The sequence below is a fragment of the Schistocerca americana genome, chromosome 3 (genome assembly GCF_021461395.2).
Source record: "Schistocerca americana isolate TAMUIC-IGC-003095 chromosome 3, iqSchAmer2.1, whole genome shotgun sequence".
Taxonomy (NCBI): domain Eukaryota; kingdom Metazoa; phylum Arthropoda; class Insecta; order Orthoptera; family Acrididae; genus Schistocerca; species Schistocerca americana.
The window spans coordinates 579,991,216-580,013,108 of record NC_060121.1 but is presented as its reverse complement, the minus strand read 5'-3'; positions in this window follow the sequence as shown (position 1 = coordinate 580,013,108).

Here is a 21,893-nt window from a genome sequence, read left to right as displayed (position 1 = left end):
CACAAGTTTTGTGCAAGATGGATACCAATAATCTTGACAGAGATTCACAAAAACCAGCGAATGGCTGCAGCGTTAACGATTTTGGACGCTTACGAGAAAGATGGCGACTCATTACTCGATCGCATCGGTACTGGTGACGGAAAATGGGTTAAGCATGTGAACTGCGAAACAAAATTGCAGACAATGCAGTGGGGGCACACAAATCCCCCCCCCCCCCCCCCCAAACCCAAGAAATGCGTGCAGACAATATTGGCAAGGAAGGTGATGGCGACTGTCTTTTGGTACAGAAAAGGCGCGATTATTGTGGATTTCCTGGAAAGAGGCACGACAATAAACTCTCAAAGGTATTGCCAAACTCTGCACAACCTCAGAAGAGCAATACAAAACAAGCGCAGTGGAAAGATCTTGCTGATTCATGACAACGCCCAGGCCCACACGGCAAATACCACTCGTAAAGTTCTAGAATCTTTTAAGTGGGAGTTGTTTCCTCATCCGCCGTACAGTCCCGACCTGGCACCGAGCGACTTCCACTCATTTCCAGCAATGAAGAAGTGGTTGGCTATGCAGCGTTTTGATGACGACGCACAGCTTCAAGAGGAGGTAACCACGTGGTTGAAGGCGCAGGCGGCCGAATTTTACGACGAAGGAATTTCCAAGCTCGTCCATCGCTACGATACGTGCCTTAACTTAAATGCAACTATGTAGAAAAGTAGTATTTAAGTGTGGCTTTCATCTGTATATACTAAAAAAATTCCAATACTTATTTATTTTTAATTCCAAAACCTAATGTACTTTGTGGATAGCCTCGTATATCAGTTCATGATATCTAGTATCACAAATTTCCTCTTTCTGATGGACACACGTCCAGATCGCCCCCTCTCAAAACTCTGCTATCTCTCTCCCCCCATTCACCACTGCTGGCGGCTCTCCCCCCACATTCACCACTGATGGCGGCTCACCTCCAACTGCGCAACGCTACGCACTGTTCACATCCAACTGCCCAACACTACAATAGCAAAAATTCCAACAATGCAAACCAGCCACAGACTGCACACAGCACAGTCAGTGATTTTCATACAGAGCGCTACGTGGCGTCACCAACATAAAAACCTAAACAGACTTCTTACATAGCCACCATGCTCCCCACAAAAAATTTTACAAATTGTTTTGGGCAGTGTCCCATACAGATTTGAAAAATAAATTCATAATTACAATAAGAAAGATATCAAATGCACAAACTTATTGATACACTGTTGATCAAAAGCGAAAATTGTTCTCATAAAGACAGTCCTGATCATTCATCACAGTAGTAACTGCATTGCACAAAGTCTGATCAGAAAAAGAAAATGCATACGTAAGTAGTGGATTTTCATGCAGTCTTGAAGAAGTAGTGTTATCCTTCGAACGGAAAGACAGTGCTGACTCTTGACATGCAGACTGGTAATGGGCCACAACAGAGCAAACCCACAGCAGAGTCAGTCGAAGTTTTGAAGAATATTCATGGGTAGGTCATCACACAGCAGGCCCACTGTAGTCTTGGTAGAGATTATGGTATTGGTGGGCCACCAGATGTGCAGACCCACTCCAGTCCTTGTACTAATAATGGTACTGGTGGGTCATCAAAGGTGTAGACCCACTGTAGTCCTTCTACAGATGGCCAGCAGCCATCTGTTGCAGCTGTTCAGGTGCACAATCACCATTAAAGAGTCTTGCAGACAATATAGCACGTCCATAAACCGCCACTTGTGCACTCACAAACTTTTTAGTATGTCCTTAGAACCAGCAATGCTGTTAACCAGTCCCTTGCTGAGTTATCAACACATGTGCGACCAACTAACAGTCCCTTTTTTTCACATATTGAACATTTACTATGACAAACAGAAACGTGTGCAGTGAAATGAAACGTAATTTGAAGAACTTGTGTCTATACAATTGTAAATTTACGACATGAGAATACAATTACAAAGCTTCAAAATACACCATTAAAGAACATAACAAACAAATAACATTTGTAGTAATACAGGCTTTACAAAAGAATCGAAATAACATATACATCAGTGTTACAGGAAATATGACATAAGTAAATACATAAACGATCAGAATAACTTTCGAAACACCTACTTCACACATAAGAATTAAAACAAAACAGAATAAATAATGTCTCAACATCTTTACAAAGTAAATGAGATATTAGTAGAAAAATTCTACAACATAACTCTTGTCAGATAAACACATAAAGACAGGATGAATACAAATACACAAGGGTACACAAACACATAGCGGAATAACACAAAAGGAAAGGACAGGGTTTGTTTTACTGCAGTATTTTGCAAATAAAACCTTCTTTACTTCTTGGAGATCTCCCTTCGTTCATCATTATTCCCAAAAAGTCCTATCTATACCTGCTTTCTGTATTCTATTCGTATCCTCCTTAAAATTATTATTCTTCATTGTACAGTACCTTTTTTCTTACAATATTTTTCCTATAATTTCTCAATGCATTTCTTGCAATTCATCGCAACTCACTCTCTTATATAACCTACCCACCTCTTAAGCAAACTGAAATCTACTGTGCTCAGATGCATAAACTAAGGGACGAGGCAATGCAGCAGCACAAAACAATTAACACAAACAGCAATCACCAAAAACCGCAGATTGATAAAACAAGAAGCAATAAATATTAATTAGCAAAGCAAATGCAATATTATAATCTATAAATGCCAATGTGCAGCAAAAGGAAAAATAAATCACTAGTAAAACTGGCTTAATACAATGTAAAATACAGTAGAACTATGGCTGGCAAACAGCAGCAACAAATGCAATAACTTATACCTAAACATGATAAAGCTCAGGCAGAAAGAATATTTTACTAAAGATAGGGAATGTCTAATACGTATGTCAGATCTTAACACTAGAGTAATGCATCACTAAAACTTACTCTGACCAAAATGCTATCAAATCGTTGAAAAACTATGTATGTAATTCCTGTTAAGGGAAATGTGTATTTGTGCTCTTCCCTTTTTTGAAGAAAGTAGAGCATATAATTATTATTTAATGGATCTGTAGGCATAAAATAGTGATATTAATGCATCTATGACTTTTTTTTAACCAATGCTGAAGTGCAACTAGAAACTAGATATCAAACAACATAGGCAAGTATATACATAAAGCAAGGCATGAAATCTCATTCACTAGCCATATGGCATCTCCTAAGGCAGTAAATAATCTCTTAACTAGCAAGACAATAGACGTAAAATGTTTCACATCATTTCATTAGGCGTTTCAGTAAATATCAGACAAAGTAGGCGTGTACTCCCTGAGGATTAATGTAATTATACCCTCAGGTGTTACAGATTACAGCAATATAATGAAATGTGTGACCGAAAACGTTCTTTGTATATTTCATCATCATTTAATTTAAGACTGAATATGCCTTTCAGCGTTCAGTCTGGAGCATAGTCCCCTTTATAAAATTCCTCCATGGTCCCCTATTCCGTGCTAACATTGGTGCCTCTTCTGATGTTAAGCCTATTACTTCAAAATCATTCTTAACCGAATCCAGGTACCTTCTCCTTGGTCTGCCCCGACTCCTCCTACCCTCTACTGCTGAACCCATGAGTCTCTTGGGTAACCTTGCTCCTCCCATGCATGTAACATGACCCCACCATCTAAGCCTGTTTGCCCTGACTGCTACAACTATAGAGTTCACTCCCAGTTTTTCTTTGATTTCCTCATTGTGGACACCCTGCTGCCATTGTTCCCATCTACTAGTACCTGCAATCATCCAAGCTGCTTTCATATCCGTTACCTCAACCTTATTGGTAAGGTACCCTGAATCCACCCAGTTTTCGCTCCCATACAACAAAGTTGGTCGAAAGATTGAACGGTGCACAGATAACTTAGTCTTGGTACTGACTTCCATCTTGCAGAAGAGAGTAGATCGTAGCTGAGCACTCACTGCATTAGCTTTGCTACACCTCGCTTCCAGTTCTTTCACTATGTTGCCATCCTGTGAGAATATGCATCCTAAGTACTTGAAACTGTCCACCTGTTCTAACTTTGTTCCTCCTATTTGGCACTCAGTCCGTTTATATCTCATTCCCACTGACATTACTTTCGTTTTGGAGATGCTAATTTTCATACCATAGTCCTTACAAGGTTGCAGCCTTGTCTTACTCCTGAAACTACTCTGAACCATGAACTCAATTTACCGTCAGCTCTAACTGCTACCTGACTATCCATGTAAAGACCTTTAATTGCTTGCAAAAGTTTGCATCCTGTTCCATAATCTCGTATAACAGACAATAACTTCCTCCTAGGAACCCGTCGTATGCCTATTCTAGATCTATAAAGCATAGATACAATTCCCTTTTCCACTCATAACACTTCTCCATTATTTGCCGTAAGCTAAAGATCTGGTCCTGACAATCTCTAAGAGGCCTACACCAACACTGATTTTCATCCAATTGGTCCTCAACTAATACCCGCACTTTCCTTTCAACAATACCTGAGAAGATTTTACCCACAACGCTGATTAATGAGATACCTCTGTACTTGTTACAATCTTTTCTGTTTCCATGTTTAAAGATTGGTGTGATTACTGCTTTTGTCCAGTGTGATGGAACCTGTCACGTCTCCCAGACCATTTCAATTATCCTGTGTAGCCATTTAAGACCTGACATTCCACTGTATTTGATGAGTTCCGACTTAATTTCATCCACCCCAGCTGCTTTATTGCACTGCAATCTATTGACCATTTTCACCACTTCCTCAAATGATCCTATTTCCATCCTCATTCCCATCCCATTGTACATCGAAATCTGAAACATTACTGATCGTATTTTCACCTACATTGAGCAACTCTTCAAAATATTCCCTCCATCTGCCCAAGGAATCCACGGGATTCACAAGCAGTTCTCCTGACCTGTCCAAAATACTTGTCATTTCCTTCTTACCTCCCTTTTGAAGACTGCTAATTACACTCCAGAATGGTTTTCCAGCAGCTTGACCCAAAGTCTCCAACCTGTTTCCAAAGTCTTCCCAAGATTTCTTCTTGGACTACTGTTCCAAGACGTTCTTTAGCCACTTATAGTACTGTGTCCCTGTACCTTGTCCATTCCTTTTCCAATGACTGTAATTGACTGCATTCAACTAACTGGTACCTTTCTGAGATCATTGTTATGTACTTGTGCCTGATTTCCTTATCCTGAAGTTTCTCCACACTTATCCTCCTAAATATGGACCTGACCTCTTGCACTTTCGGTCTCACAATACCAATTTCTCTGCAGATTAAATAATGATCAGTGTCATCCAAGAATCCCCTGAATACACGTGTGTCCCTCACAGCCTTCCTGAATTCCTGATCTGTTATTATATAGTCAATGACAGATCCGGTTCCCTTGCCTTCCCAAGTATACCGGTGAATGTTCTTATGTTTAAAAAAGGGGTTTATGATTACTAAGCCCATACTGGCACAGAAATCCAAGAGTTGTTTACCGTTCCTGTTGGCCTCCATATCCTCTCCTAATTTACCCATAACCTTTCATACCCTTCTGTTCGATTTCCAATCCTGGCATTAAAATCATCCATGAGCAGAACACTGTCCTTGTCCTTTACTCTAACATCTACATCACTGAGTGCATCATAAAAACTGTCCATCTTATCTTGATCTGTCGCTTCACAATGCAAATATACTGACACAATCCTAATTTTCTTGCTAGACACTGTCAAAACTATCGACATCAGTCGTTCGTTTACATACCTTATTGCAACAACGATGGGTTCCATTTCTTTCCTGATGTAAAGCCCTACACCCCATTGTGCTATTCCTGCTTTGACTCCTGACAGGTAGAACTTGTATTCTCCCACTTCCTCTTCTTTCTCACCTCTTACCCGAATGTCACTAACAGCTAAAACATCCAGCCCCATCTTATTTGCAGCCTCTGGTAGCTCTACCTTCTTCCCAGAGTAGCCCCGATTGATATTAATAGCTCCCCATCTCATTACCATTTGTTTGCCGAGTCGCTTCTTAGGAGTCCCTGGTTTGTCATCTTTGTGATTCAAAAATCTTTAAAAATAAATGTTTTAAGTACAAAAATTAATCACTCAAATGCGTGTCCTGAAGCGCTACATGTGCGTCTTGCTGTAAGATAATTCTGTGGAAGTGTCGTAGTTATCATCCTCCATAAGATACGTTCTGCAGAAGTCAATGTACTTACCTCATCATAAAAAAGTGCATTCTTTGCGTATTGGTATCGTATTTATTACGGTTAATGCCGTGATGAAGAAAGTACTGTGCTGTAGCGTATTGTTGTGCTACGGAAAAGACTGTCTCATTGTAGCTATACCACAAAGTTACTACTAAATTACGTTATTTGCTTTCCAGAATAATACAGAAAAAATGTACAGATATTAAACAGATACAACGCAAAAGCAACAATTTAAATAGTGTCACACACTAGTAGCGTCGTGATATAATCGTGTAGCTAAAAAGAAACCAAATACTAAATCATCTTTAATCTCACAGAAAGTACTTCAAATAAAGAATGGCTTTCCAAAGTGAACCAAAATGTTGCATTAATATCTTATTAGCAGTATATGTTCTAAGTATGTAAGCCTTATAGTCGTTACATAATCGTGCAACTAACAAGCAAGAATATATAAACAACAACAGTGTCTCGTCTGTTCACTGTAACAATGCATTCGTAATTACTGTTTAAGTAATTACTGTTGGTTCTTGACTGGATAGTTAACTTCAAACACTGTTGCATATTAACAGTTTCTATGTGTGACAAAGCGTACTAGTAACATGAAGTGAAAAATTTTATGGCAAAGACTAAGTTAAAAAGCAGATTTTCTTCCAATAAACGGTTCTACGTGTGAAATGTGGTGTACACCTTTACTCTTCCTACTACGCAGAGTTTCAACTTCAACGCAATTAGCATGTGGTATACGTCGGATTCTGCAAGGTCCATTGAAAACCAGAAAGAATTTGTACTCAAGTGTTTCTTCTTACGTGACAATGAATGAGCTTTAATGAGAACTTCTTGACCAATATATAGCTTCTTCGCATTTGCTTTACCGTGTAGTTTTCTCCTTTCGTCTGCAGCAGAATTTATATCTTTAATGGCCACATTAATTATGTCTTTCTGTCGACGTTTACGTGTATGCGGAAAAGGTACAAGCACTCTGATTCTGTTTGGTGGTTCTTCATTCTTCAGGCCGGCCGTTGTGGCCGAGCGGTTCTAGGAGCTTCAGTCTGGAACCGCGCGACCGCTACGGTCGCAGGTTCGAATCCTGCCTCGGGCATGGATGTGTGTGATGTCCTTAGGTTAGTTAGGTTTAAGTAGTTCTAAGTTCTATGGGACTGATGACCTCAGATGTTCAGTCCCATAGTGCTCAGAGTCATTTGAACCATTGTTTCATTCTTCAGGACGAGAATAGGTGGTAAAGCAGTGGAGCCTTGAGGCATTCCATTCAGCACATTTTGAAATAAGTGTAATTATCTGTCCCAATACTGATGCTTTCTGTGACAATTAAGTCCGCAAAGGTTATTGATTTCTTTCATAATCCGTTCAAACGCGTCACAATGTTGTGAGTACAATGAAATAAAAACCGGTTTGATTTTAGGATTCCGAAGCATGCGTGACCAAAGAGCAAATCTGAATTGCGGTCCGTTATCTGAAATGACTTTACTAACGTGTCCAACTTCACGTAAGAAATTTTTAACAAAGGCGTTTGATACAGACCGTTCGGTTGCTTTACGTAACGGCGTGAAAGAAACAAATTTTGAAGTAAGTTTAACAGCGACTGAAACGTACGAAAATCCATTCGATGTTCTGACAAGGGTCCCAAGAGATCAACAGCAGCAAATTCTTCTGATTTAGAAGGAATGATAGGAAACAACAGAGCAGGATGTGAAATAGGAGATGGTTTTAGCCTTTTGACAAAGTTTACAAATAGACAAGACTCTTTGATTTCTCTGTTCCATATTGTTAAAATAACAAGTCGTCCGAAGAATATCATAACAGTTTTGTGAACCAAAATGTGCGTAGCTCAAATGAATGTACTAAATGAGCTTATTTACAAATCGTCAGGAATGCCAAGTACCCATAGCTTGTCATCAACAGTGCAGCGTTTGAAGAGTATGTTGTGTCTAACCAGATAATAATGCCGAATCTCCGTGTTTGTCCTTTCATGCCGTTTACTTTTGATGCCTTTCCAGCCGGCCGGAGTGGCCGAGCGGTTAAAGGCGCTACAGTCTGGAACCGCACGACCGCTACGGTCGCAGATTCGAATCCTGCCTCGGGCATGGATGTGTGTGATGTCCTTAGGTTAGTTAGGTTTAAGTAGTTCTAAGTTCTAGGGGACTTATGACCACAGCAGTTGAGTCCCATAGTGCTCAGAGCCATTTTTTGATGCCTTTCCAAATTGGATCCTAATCTTGTTCATGAGCAATGTCCTTTAAAGATGTGGTGATGAAGTTTTCAAAGGCGACTTTCTGCATGTAAAGAATACTGAAATTTTTTTCGAGGTTGCATTCTGTGTTACTTTTCTCAAGTCCAGCCGGTGTGCGTGACAGTGCTTCCGCAACAATGTTCTCCTTGCCGGGAATGTAGACTATTGTGTAGTGGAATTCTTGCAGAAACAATGCCCAACGTTTTAACCTGTAATAATTTAATTTTGAAGACATAAGAAATTGTATTGCACGATGATCACTGTATACTTTTACGTGGTTACCAGAAAGAAAGAAACGGAATTTGTGAAATGCCCAAACGGTAGCTAAGGCTTCTAATTCAGAAACCTAAGAACTTTTTTCAGATTTTGTTGGCACTCGGGTAGCAAAAGCAATGGTTTTTGAACAGTAGCATTATTTTCTATGGCTTCTTGAAATAAATGTGCACCAAGACCACTTTAGAAGAATTCGTGCGAAGGCAGAAATCCTGTGACAGATGTGGATGAGCCAGTTTTGGCGCGTTAAGCAGCGCTTCTTTCAAAGAATTGAATTCCAACTGTGCTTGTTCGTCCGAGTTCCAAATAGTATTTTTTCCAGTGAGAGAACAAAGTTTTGGTGTAACTAGAATTGGCATATTCAGAAACGATGGTAAAAATTTCCGAGTCTTAGAAAACTGCGGACTTGTTTTTTTGTGGACGGAACTGGAATGGCTTTGATTGCTGCTAATCTTTCAGGATCCGGCTGAATGCCTTCAGAAGAAATAATATGTCCCAAAAACTTCACCTTTGACCTACCGAATTCAGACTTTTCTAAGTGAACTGTAATTCCAGTTTGTGCAAAATACGTAACAAACTGTCGAGGAAGCTATTATGTGGTTCCCATGAAGCTTCTGCTATTAGAATATCGTCCACAAATAAGGTGATGTGACGTTTTAAGAACTTAGGTTATACGGAATTCAGCCCGCAAGTGAATGATGCCGAAGAAATGTTCAAACCAAATGGAAGCCTCCTAAATTGATAACGAACGCCGAAAGAAAGAAAAGCTGTGTATTTTATACATTCTGGATGAAGTTAGATCTGATGAAAGCTGGATCTGAGATCAATGGAAGACAACTATTTTACACCATTAAAATTTTGAAGAAGTTCTTCCAACGTTTGCGGCCTGTCTGTTTCTGGAATGATGATAGTATTGATTCGTCTCGAATCTAAGACAAGCCTGATCGATCCTATTTTCTTCTCAACAACATGTAATGGATTGTTGTATGAGCTTACTGCAGGCTCAATAATGCTCTCGTCAACCATAGATTGTATTTCTGTCCTAACACAGTCCCTATAATGTGCCGGAGTTACGTATTGTCTAACACAAAATTTAGTATGCTCACGAACATGAAATTGATACTGCAATCCCTTGATTGTTCCTGTTTAGTGAGTAAAAACTGTGGAATGTGTTTCTAAAATCTCAACATGGTCCTGCCTATCAGTGTCCTTACAATTCTCAATTGTTTGAATTTTATTCTGAATTAACTCATTACTATCAAATACGCCATCGATATTATCCGTGTCAATACTTGCAGAGTGATTGTTTGTGTCAAGTTCCGTCAAAAGTTCCGAAATGTTGTCTAACAGGAGGTAAAGATGATTATTTTCCTCGTCATAGTTTGAGAGCCAATCTTCAAATTTCAAAGCTATTGACTTACCTTCTTATTCTAAACGTATTTCAGCATCGTGCAAGTTTAAGAGTGGTTTGTATTCCTGCAAAAAGTCTGTTCCCAATATAATTTCTGTTGACAATAATGGAAAGATAAGGAAGTTCATAGAGAAACTGTGGCTCTGACAGAAGTATCCTAAGTTGGTTTCTTGGTGTACATCTACATATTTTCCAAAGATTGTACCTGCTAATTTAATCTTACGTAACGGAAGTGAAGGGCAATCGTACGATTTGTGGCATTTGCTGAAGGCTGTTCCACTAATTACTGAAATGGTACTGCCAGAGTCAAGTACTGCCGTAAATTTTACATTTACTGTAATGTGAATTATGCAATGTTGTTCTGTTTTACGTCGTGTTCCTGGAGTAAGATGTCCCTAATGTCTTCCACTTTTATGTAATCACTAACCACAGCAGCTGCGTCGTAAGCTTCAGAAGTACGTTTTGTGGCTGCCAGTAGTGTGAGTCATAGCCTACTGGCTCTTTGTTGGCGCACATCGTCATTGGGATTAGGAGACCTAACTTCTACAAATTTGTCTTGCCGAGAGGGTCCTGCCCTGTTTGAATCCCGCCAGTTCTTATGGAATTCAGGTCTGTCATTATGTCGGTAGTTTCCATAGTTTCTTGTTTGTCTATCATGTGGTGGAGAATTTCTCCCAGAATCGTAACTGCGCAGTGGACGGTTGCGTCCGGAATTGTTCTGTCTCCGTTGATAATAATTATTTTGGTTCCCATATTGTCTGTTTCTCTGATTGTCTCTGTCGTAGATATTACCACGGAGAAGTGATCTTTCGTTGTGATAATTATTACACTGTCAACGGTTGTCATATGGGTGGTGTCTGTTTTGGTCACGATTTGCGTTGTAAGAATAGCCTTGTCATGTCCAGTTATTGTTTCTGTCGTCACAGAATTGTGACGGATGTGACCTGCAATGATTGTTGTCCTGTTTTCGCATCCCGCGGCTGTCTGTGTCAATTTCCAATTCTTCTAAGAGTCCCTGCCAAGCTTCATTGTCGTCTTTCCAACGTCCTGCCAAAATAATTTGTCTTAACTGTTCAGGCAATTTGATTAAGCAAATGCGGATGAGATCTGAGGGGCTGTATGGGTTTGGCAGGTATCGATTCTTGTGCAACAGGTTTTCAAAATATTTGACAAGACTGGAACATTCAGATTGTTCAAAGTGTTTCATCATCATGATGCTAAGTTTTACGCTATCTTGAGTAGCTTGAGAGCAATATGCTGAGAGGAAGGCATGATAAAATTCTCCTTAACTGTGACGATCGTGAGTGACCGATCGCATTCTTACAGCTGGTTCATTCTCTAAGTAGCCACATATAAATTCTAATCTGTGCTCCAATGACCATTTTGGAGGAAAACAATGAGAGAATTGAAGAAGTCATGCTTGTGGATGAATGTCGTTGCCAGAATTCTTAAATGTTTTGAATTTACGTGTAGTAATGAACAGTTTATAGCCAAAAGCAGCATGTCGGCGAGTTGCATATCGGTCATTTTTACGTCGTGTCGGCCGTTCCATCTCAAAATTCGGTAAACCTTGCTAATTTCCGAAATGCCCTATGTTATTTTTTTGTGGCTTTTCCGTATTTCTAGGTTCATCTTCCCGTGTTGGAGCGCGAGTCTCCTCCGAAATATGTAATTCTTGTATTACTTGTACCAACTGATCTTGTACTTCCCGGATTTCTCTTTTGTGTTGCGTATTAATTTGATTTTGATTTTGTTTGAATTTGCTAATTTGTCCGTACTCTTCTGTGTCATTAAAGACTACCGGTCTTTTGCCATTCAGATTATCATCTACCTTCGTAGATAAATTACTTAGCTGATCCGAAAGTTCGACTACTTTCTCTGATAATGAACTAATTTCCTCGACGTGTCTTTCTGAACCAATATTCAGAGTACCTATTGCGTCCTTGAAGTTTGTCTGAGTTTTTGTAAGTTGCGTAACCGAATCGGTAGATGCAACTGAGTCAATTTTAGCCCTCACGTTCTCGTGATTTTCATGAACAGTAGTTTGCTGTTCTTTTATGGCTGCTTCGTGATTCTGTAATGAATTCTCATGTCCCGAAAATTAGGTTGAAAATGGGCACAAATTTGTGTTTTTATATCATTACTGACTTTTTGAAATTTCTGTTCGATGTTATGTATCTCAATAGTTAAATCTTCACATGTTTGTTGAAGTGTTTCTTTATTTGTTTCTGATTTTGTTCCATTTGTTGCTGTGACTGTTTTTGATTTTGTTCCATTGCGTCTAATTGTTGCTGTGTTTGTCTCTGGTTTTGTTCCATTGTGTCTAACTTTTGAAGCTTTTGTCCCATTTGTTGCATTAATAGTAATAACAGTGAACTTGCGTCTGAAACCTGTTCCTCAGTGCTGTTTGGCAGTGCATTTTTACCGCCAATATACACATTTTGAAAAGCAGAAAATGTGTCTTGACTAATTTGAGAAAACTGTGAGGATGCAAAACCTGAATCTACAGTATTTGCAAGATTGTGTTCTGTCATTTCGGATTCCTGAGGCGAGCTGTTGCCGACCGATCGATCGATGATGCTTCCCTGGTCACTAATTGTTTCACTGTCTACACCATTATTTGCCGCCTGGTCCATTTCCCTATGCACAATTACCAAATTGCTGTGTTGAACATTAGTTAATTCATTTCACGATGGCGCTAACACACTGCTTTGATCTTCACTGTTATATCTCAGTTAACTTTGGAGCGTAGTATTACGTTTTCCACAATATTTCACATGCTAACACAGAAAAGCACGAGTTGAAGAGTAAAATAAGAAAACACATTAACAAAGCTCTGAAAATAATATCTAGTTAATTGTAAGCGCAGCTGAGAAATACTTGATGCAAATCTTCAATGATGCCACATCTGTTTTACAGTACAAGAATGAAAAACTACAACTACAAAGAAGATTCTCTGTACATTTATGCGCTAGCAATAAACAATAGTTACACTAATTACACAAATTTCAAGAAAAAATCAGAAGATTTCAGTGAGGTAACGTGACAGGGTCGCCATATGAAACATCCACTTCGAAAAATTAATGAATTACTGTGCTGATATACCTCTCACGTTATTTGGTTTTGCAAACATCCGAGCAAAACTGAACGTTCTCAGACATTTCTCTCTTTACTTATTCTGATCAACACTAAACTGACACACAATGTTTTTAGTGCAACGCAATCTGACTTTCAATAATCCCTACTAAAGAATGGCCCTGACTAACAATAACCTATACCTTTCATGAATCACTTACCTCACAAAAATCTTCGTTACTCGAACTACTGCAATACAGCGAGCGTCAATACAGCCGGTTAAATAAAAGATTCTGACAACTGAAGGCACTAACTACTGTTAGGCATAGTTAGCAAACAAAGGATTTTGATAGAGAACAAAGAGTGTATTCACCTTAATAATATTCAAAAGTCATTATATATATAAATCTCTCTTCCCACATCCACCACTGCTGGGGCCCACCTCCAACTGCACAACGCTACACGCTGTTTACATCCAACTGCCCAACACTACAATAGCAAAAATTCCAACAATGCAAACCAGCCACTGGCTGCACACAGCACAGTCAGTGATTTTCATACAGAGCGCTATGTGGCGTGACCAACATAAAAACCTAAACAACCTACTTACGTAAGTGTGTGATTCTTTAGGAAACATTATTATTACTTTTCCCTTTACGTACATTTTTTTCGTAGATTCTTTTCCGTTAGACAACACAACGCTTAGTTTAGTTATACTAACGCATTTGAAGTTGTGTGCTGTATTCATGCCAATTCGTATGCAAGATTAGGTCTGTTCTTCAACGCAGGTAACAGAAATTAAGAAAGTAAACAAATTTACTTATGAATATCAACAGATTTCTAATCAAGATGTATGGTGCTCATTACTCTTACATCAGCAGGTGCGAAACATTTAGCTGTGTTCTGAAAAGTGAGAGCAGGCTTAAGTCGATGGGTAATTGTTATATACCGCTTGATATTTTATCCTCAAATCCGAATAATTTTATTTTAGTACCCAATTTGTTCTACATGGGTTTCAACATCTATATTTTTCTATACAGACATACAAATTATAAGAAACAGACTATAACACATGAAATATACAAAAAGAACACATTACCGTGTAATGTCACCCAAATCATAAACGCTACCAACAAACCGTAACTATACATAATCATATGAGAACATTTACACAGAGTTGGTAAGAGACTTAGTTGTATAGCCTGTTACTCCTTGCTTAATCACTCCTCACTCTCGTCACAGGCGAAACGTTGTTCCCAAACATCTCGAAAAGTATTTGGCTGATTAAGTTCAAAATGCTACGCATATTTACTTAAAATTTCTGCATTCAGATGAAGCAACGAAGAAAATTAATGAAAAATTAAACGCCCAATAAGCGAAATACACTATGGTAAACAGACTGCATTTCCTATCGCGAGAATAAATTACAGCGCCACTACCAGCCTTTGAGATAGTACCATCGGGGACCATTAGATCGCGGGACAAGTGAAAGCTCGAGAATTCGACAGGAACATATCACATATACCCGAGAAAACATTTTAATTAATTCTATTTTTATTCTTAAAAGAAGTCGCCAGACCGCGAGTCGATCAAAAGACCGATCAAAAGCCTACAAATCTTGAACTGTGAAGTAAATTGTTCGAAGAGTTCGACTCGTGATCAAACAGAGCCCTATTTTAAACAGTGAAGGCTGAGCTCAACAGCAGAAGGCGAATTCTCCAAAAACGCAATAATATATTTATCGCAAAATGTAACAACAGATGGCGCAGCTATCCATGTTTCCATACGGAGATAAAACAAAGTTTGCGAAAATATGCGCCAAGAAATGAATTAAAAATGCTAATAGGCACATGGTCTATCACTTATTGTGGCAGACACTATATATCCCGGTCTACGTCTGTAAGTAGGCTGTTTAGGTTTTTATGTTGGTAACGTCATGTAGCGTTCTATATGAAAATCACTGGCTGTGCTGTGTGCAGTCTGTGGCTGGTTCGCATTGTTGGAATTTTTGCTATTGTAGTGCTGGGCAGTTGGCTGTCAACAGCGCATAGCGTTGCGCAGTTGGAGGTGAGCTGCCAGCACTGGTGGATGTGGGGAGAGAAATGGCGGAGTTTTGAGAACGGGTGATCTGGACGTGTGTCCATCAGAGACACAGTAAATTTGTAAGATTGGATGCCATGAACTGTTATATATATTATGACATTTGAACACTTTTAAGGTTGTTGTTGTTGTTGTGGTCTTTAGTCCTGAGACTGGTTTGATGCAGCTCTCCATGCTACTTTATCCTGTGCAAGTTTCTTCATCTCCCAGTACCTACTGCAACCTACACCCTTCTGAATCTGCTTGGTGTATTCATCTCTTGGTCTCACTCTACAATTTTTACCCTCCATGCTGCCCTCCAATACCAAATGGGTGATCCCTTGATGCCTCAGAACATGTCCTACCAACTGATCCCTTCTTCTAGTCAACTTGTGCCACAAACTACTCTTCTCCCCAATTCTATTCAACACCTCCTCATTAGTTACATGATCTACCCATCTAATATTCAGCATTCTTCTGTAGCACCACATTTCGAAAGCTTCTATTCTCTTCTTGTCTAAACTATTTATCGTCCATGTTTCACTTCCATACATGGCTACACTCCATATAAATACTTTCAGAAACGACTTTCAGACACTTAAATCAATACTCGATGTTAACAAATTTCTCTTCATCAGAAACGCTTTCCTTCCCATCGCCAGTCTACTTTTATATCCTCTCTACTTCGACCATCATCAGTTATTTTGCTACCCAAATAGCAACACCCCTTTACTACTTTAAGTGTCTCATTTCCTAATCTAATTCCCTCAGCATCACCCGACTTAATTCGACTGCATTCCATTTTCCTCGTTTTGCTTTAGTTGATGTTCATCTTATACCCTCCTTTCAAGACACTATCAATTCCGTTCAACTGCTCTTCCAAGTCCTTTCCTGTCTCTGACAGAATTACAATGTCATCGGCGAACCTCAAAGTCTTTATTACTTCTCCATGGATTTTAATACCTACTCCGAATTTTTCTCCTGTTACCTTTACTGCTTGCTCAATATACAATTTGAATAACACTGTGGAGAGGCTACAACCATGTCTCACTCCCTTCCCAACCACTGCTTCCCTTTCATGCCCCTCAACTCTTATAACTGCCATTTGGTTTCTATACAATTTGTAAATAGCTTTTCGCTCAATATATTTCAGCCCTGCCACCTTCAGTATTCGAAAAAGATTATTCCAATCAACATTGTCAAAAGCTTCCTCTATGCTTACAAATGCTAGAAACGTAGGTTTAGCTTTCCTTAATCTAGCTTCTAAGATAAGTCGTAGGGTCAGTATTGCCTCACGTGTTCCAACATTTCTACGGAATCCAAACTGATCTTCCCCGAGGGCGGCTTCTACCAGTTTTTCCATTCGTCTGTAAAGAATTTAACTGATAGTTCGGTAATTTTCACATCTGTCAATACCTGCTTTCTTTGGGATTGGAATTATTATATTTTTCCTGAAGTCTGAGGGCATTTCGCCTGTCTCATACATCTTGCTCACCAGATGGTAGAGTTTTGTCAGGACTGGCTCTTCCAAGGCCGTCAGTAGTTATAATGGAATGTTGTATACTTCCGGGGCCTTGTTTCGACTCAGGTCTTTCAGTGCCCTGTCAAACTCTTCACGCAATATTGTATCTCCCAATTCATCTTCACCTACATCCTCTTCCATTTCCATAATATTGTCCTTAAGTACATCGCCCTTGTATAGACCCTCTATATACTACTTCTCCTTTCTGCTTTCCCTTCTTTGCTTAGAACTGGGTTTCCATCTGAGCTCTTAATATTCATACAAGTGGTTCTCTTTTCTCCAAAGGTCTCTTTCATTTTCCTGTAGGCAGTATCAATCTTACCCTTAGTGAGATAAGCCTCTACATCCTTACATTTATCCTCTAGCCATCCCTGGTTAGCCATTTTTCACTTCCTGTCGATCTTATTTTTGAGACGTTTGTATTCCTTTTTGCCTGCTTCATTCACTGAATTTTAGTATTTTCCCCTTTCATCAATTAATTTCAGTATATCTTCTGTTACCCCCCCCCCCCCCCCCATTGCTGTCAATTGTTCCCTTATGCTCTCCCTTAAAACTCTGCACAACCTCTGGTTCTTTCAGTTTATCCAGGTCCCATCTCCTTAAATTGCCATCTTTTTGCAGTCTCTTCAGTTTTATTCTACAGTTCATAACCAATAGATTGTGGTCAGAGTCCACATCTGCCCCTGGAAGTGTCTTACAAGTTAAAACCTGGCCCCTAAATCTCTGTCTTACAGTTATATAATCTATCTGAACCCTTCTAGTATCTCCAGGGTTCTTCCATGTACACAACTTTCTTTCATGATTCTTGAACCAAGTGCTAGTTATGATTAATTTGTGCTCTGTGCAAAATTCTACCAGACGGCTTCCTCTTCCATTTCTTAGCCCCAATCCATATTCACCTACTACATTTCCTTCTCTCCCTTTTCCTACTACCGAATTCCAGTCACCCATGACTATTAAATTTTCGTCTCACTTCACTATCTGAATAATTTCTTTTATTTTGTCATACATTACTTAAATTTCTTCGTCAGCTGCAGAGCTAGTTGGCATATAAACTTGTACTATTGTAGTAGGCGTGGGCTTCATGTCTATCTTGACCACAATAATGCGTTCACTATGCTGTTTGTAGTAACGTACCAGCATTCCTATTTTTTTATTCATTATTAAACCTACTTCTGCATTTACCCGTATTTGACTTTGTATATATAACCCTGTATTCACCTGACCAAAAGTCTTGTTCCTCCTGCCACCGAACTTCCCTAATTCCCACTATATCTAACTTTAACCTATCCATTTCCCTTTTTAAATTTTCTAACCTACCTGCTCGGTTAAGGGATCTGACATTCCACACTCCGATCCGTAGAACGCCAGTTTTCTTTCTCCTGATAACGACGTCCTCTTGAGTAGTCCCCGCCCGGAGATCCGAACGGGGGACTATTTTACCTCCGGAATATTTTACCCAAGAGGACGCCATCATCATTAACCATACAGTAGAGCTGCATGCCCTCGGGAAAAATTACGGCTGTAGTTTCCCCTTGCTTTCAACCGTTCGCAGTACCTGCACAGCAAGGCTGTTTTGGTTAATGTTACAAGGCCAGATCAGTCAGTCATCCAGACTGTTGCCCCTGCAACTGCTGAAAAGGCTGCTGCCCCTCTTCAGGAACCATGCATTTCTCTGACCTCTCAATAGACACCCCTCCGCTGTGGTTGCACCTACGGTACAGCTATCTGTATTGCTGAAGCACGCAGGCCTCCCCACCAATGGCCAGGTCCATGGTTCAAGGGGGGACTTTTATGGTAAATACATTGTTTGTTCTCTATCAAAATCTTTCATTTGCTAACTATGCCTATAAGTAGTTAGTACCTTCAGTAGTTTGAATCTTTTATTTAGCTGGCAGTAATAGCGCTCGCTGTGTTGCAGTAGTGCGAGTACGAAGATATTTGTGAGGTAAGTGATTTGTGAAAGGCATAGGTTAATGTTAGTCAGGGCCATTTGTTTGTAGGGATTATTGAAAGTCAGATTGCGTTACGCTAAGAATATTGTGTGTCAGTTTAGTGTTGATCAGAATAAGTAAAGAGCGAAGTGTCTGAGTACGTTCAGTTCTGCTCAGCTGTTTGAAAATCAAATAATGTAAGAGGTTTATCTGTACAGTAATTCATTAAGTTTTCTAAGTGGACGTTTCACGTCGGGCTCTGTAGCTACTGTTCAATACATTTGAAAAACTACTTTCACAGTAGCTAAATAGTTCAGTGTCAACTTAATCAGGTTGACTGAGTACAGAGAGGTTTATTAGAGAAACTATATCAAAATCGTTGTACTGAACATCTTCGACAGCGTCTCTAAGATGTACTAGAATGAAGTTTTATACTAAACGGCTACCAACTACAATTAAGCTCTAACCCGGTACAGCATCGTAAACTACGAGTATGTAACTGAGGGCTAGTGCTTTTTTTCTGGATGTTTATATCCTGCATTACACTACTGCAACTAGAAAGAATAGTCTCTTAGTTCTCTGAGACGTGTAGCCACAAGAAACTCTCTTCCAGGAAGGGTAGACATGAAGTTACAAGAGAGGATCCATGCGTGACCTCTACAAAACATTTATATGGGGTCCATAATAAATTTCTTTGTGGTCACACAGCACGAAACTTTCGACTATAGTAGATATGGCAGTTGACATTCCACAATGGTAGTAAATTTCGTAACCTGTGTGAGTTACAGTCACTTTCATGTCGTCATCCCTTAAAGTAGCCACTGGAACCAGTAAAATTGAGCGGCTCGGGGGAACACAGTGGCAATCGTCACTGCCGTGTATTTTTTATTACAGGGCACTCAGGGCTGCCTATGAGCTGCAGAATCAAATAAATATCTAATTCCGCTCAACGTATGTCAAACCGGAGCTGGGGTTGCCTGCTACGGGTAAATAATGGCAAGAGGCGGGTAAGATGGATGGCGCAAAGAGGCGTCCTTACACGTTTTCCGAGATAATAGCCACAGTCGACAAGAAAATGTAAATGTTCGTAGCGGCAATAATATCTCCGACCACCATCCTGACTATTTTCCCAGCGACACAGACTACTCAGAGATATGTGAATTTGCAAATCTGTGGTACGTAGTATGATTCACGAACCTAATGGTAGGAGCATGTTCCTGAAATGCATGAAATATGGGGTTTTTACTGAATGGCTGCAATTGAATACTTGAAGATGTGTATATGAATATTTATTCATTTATATTCTTACAAGTAATTATAATAATAACAATAATCTTTGTTAGTATTCAGCATTATGCGAAGAATTTCTAAACTGCCTAATATCGAGCAGTCTGTCACTGCCTCAGATTGCTATCATGAAGAGTCAGAAGAACAAACAAAGAGGTTTTCTCGGAAAGGTTGAGATGGGCCTCATTGCAGGAGATGAAGCAAAAGAACTGTAATGCAGGTGAAGAATATGTATTTCGCGGTGGAGGAACTATAGATAAAATGGGAGAAGATCTAACTGCCAATGTCTTTCCCAATGTTTTGAGGATGTGTGTGAAAGGAACACCAGGCAAACGTTCAAAATATCCTGGCGGTTTGGGTATTTGGTGACTTTCATGTTCAAATGCCTCTCGCAGTCAATCTAAGGAATGTATGGAGGTGACAGGTGACTTCTGAACGCTCATCATCTATATTCACCATCGAGAGAGTATGGCATCATATTTGGGGTAACGCAAGTTCCAGGAAATGTGGTACGCAAAACCCAGTTCGCATACTTCGATTAAAACACGATATACCCAGATTCATTGAAATACAGAAAACTGTTGGCGATCTGTCCGTCTTAGATTACTTCCCTCCTGTTCATCATGGATTTTACTTGTCATTAAAACCAACACAACGTATACGTGTGTGATGAGAGTTGTTACCACAATTCTCTAAAATATCTCGGCCGATTTACTTCATATATCTCTATGAAGCAAAACGTCGTAGAACTTCTAGAGGATTTTAGTAACCACCTTTATCCTTTACAAATTACGTAAATATTTGTTTCAAGTCAGATTACTAAATCTTATGTAGACAGTAGTCGTCCTCTTGTCTTGGTTGGTTAGTTGTTTCGGGCAAGGAGACCAGATAGCGAGGTCATCGGTCTCATCGGATTAGGGAAGGACGGGGAAGGAAGTCGGCCGTGCCCTTTGAAAGGAACCATCCCGGCATTTGCCTGGAGCGATTTAGGGAAATCACGGAAAACCTAAATCAGGATGGCCGGACGCGGGATTGAACCGTCGTTCTCCCGAATGCGAGTCCAGTGTCCAACCACTGCGCCACCTCGCTCGGTCCTCTTGTCTTAATGGTAAAATGTGCAAAATATAATCAGGATCAGAATAACACTATATTTATATGAATCACAAACAAACAAAAGATAAAGATTGATGAAGCATTTTTCGAGAATAATAGACGCTATTTTGATGTAGTTCTGGTGTAATACCATTCTTTGTTCTTGTAGACACGATCACTGAACATGTTTACAACAGTTACCGGTTTACGCCATAAAGTTTTCATCTCTAAAATCCATTCGTCCTAGGTGACGTATTGTTTAATTAGTCGATGTATGACTGAAACTGGTGATGGCAGTAAACGCATTCTATAATTATGGAAAAAAACAACAAATGTATAGTATTTCACCCACATTCTCCCACAGCACTGCGAACGAACGCGACCCGAGGTAGAAATCGCGCATATTGAAGCAAGATCCACAGCTGTTCTTGCAATGCATCTGCAAGCAAACTCAGCGCCAGAGTGGAAGCAAAACACCGCCGCACTCGACACCGGACGCGCACATTATGGAGGCGCCTCGCAGTGAAATCGAACGCTGCCAAAGTTCATCGCAACGCAACTCGTGATGCGGTAATATAGGTGCCAAGAGACAGCTTGCGAAATGTTTCGAGAGATTCATACTTTAGTTAATACAATCGTCATCAGCCATACTGGTTAGGCCAGGAAGTCTCTTACAGACTTACAATCCACCTCTTCCTACAGACGCATCTATAATCGGTACAGTAAGAGCAGAATCGTGACATTTACGCTAAGGTAGGAGCGG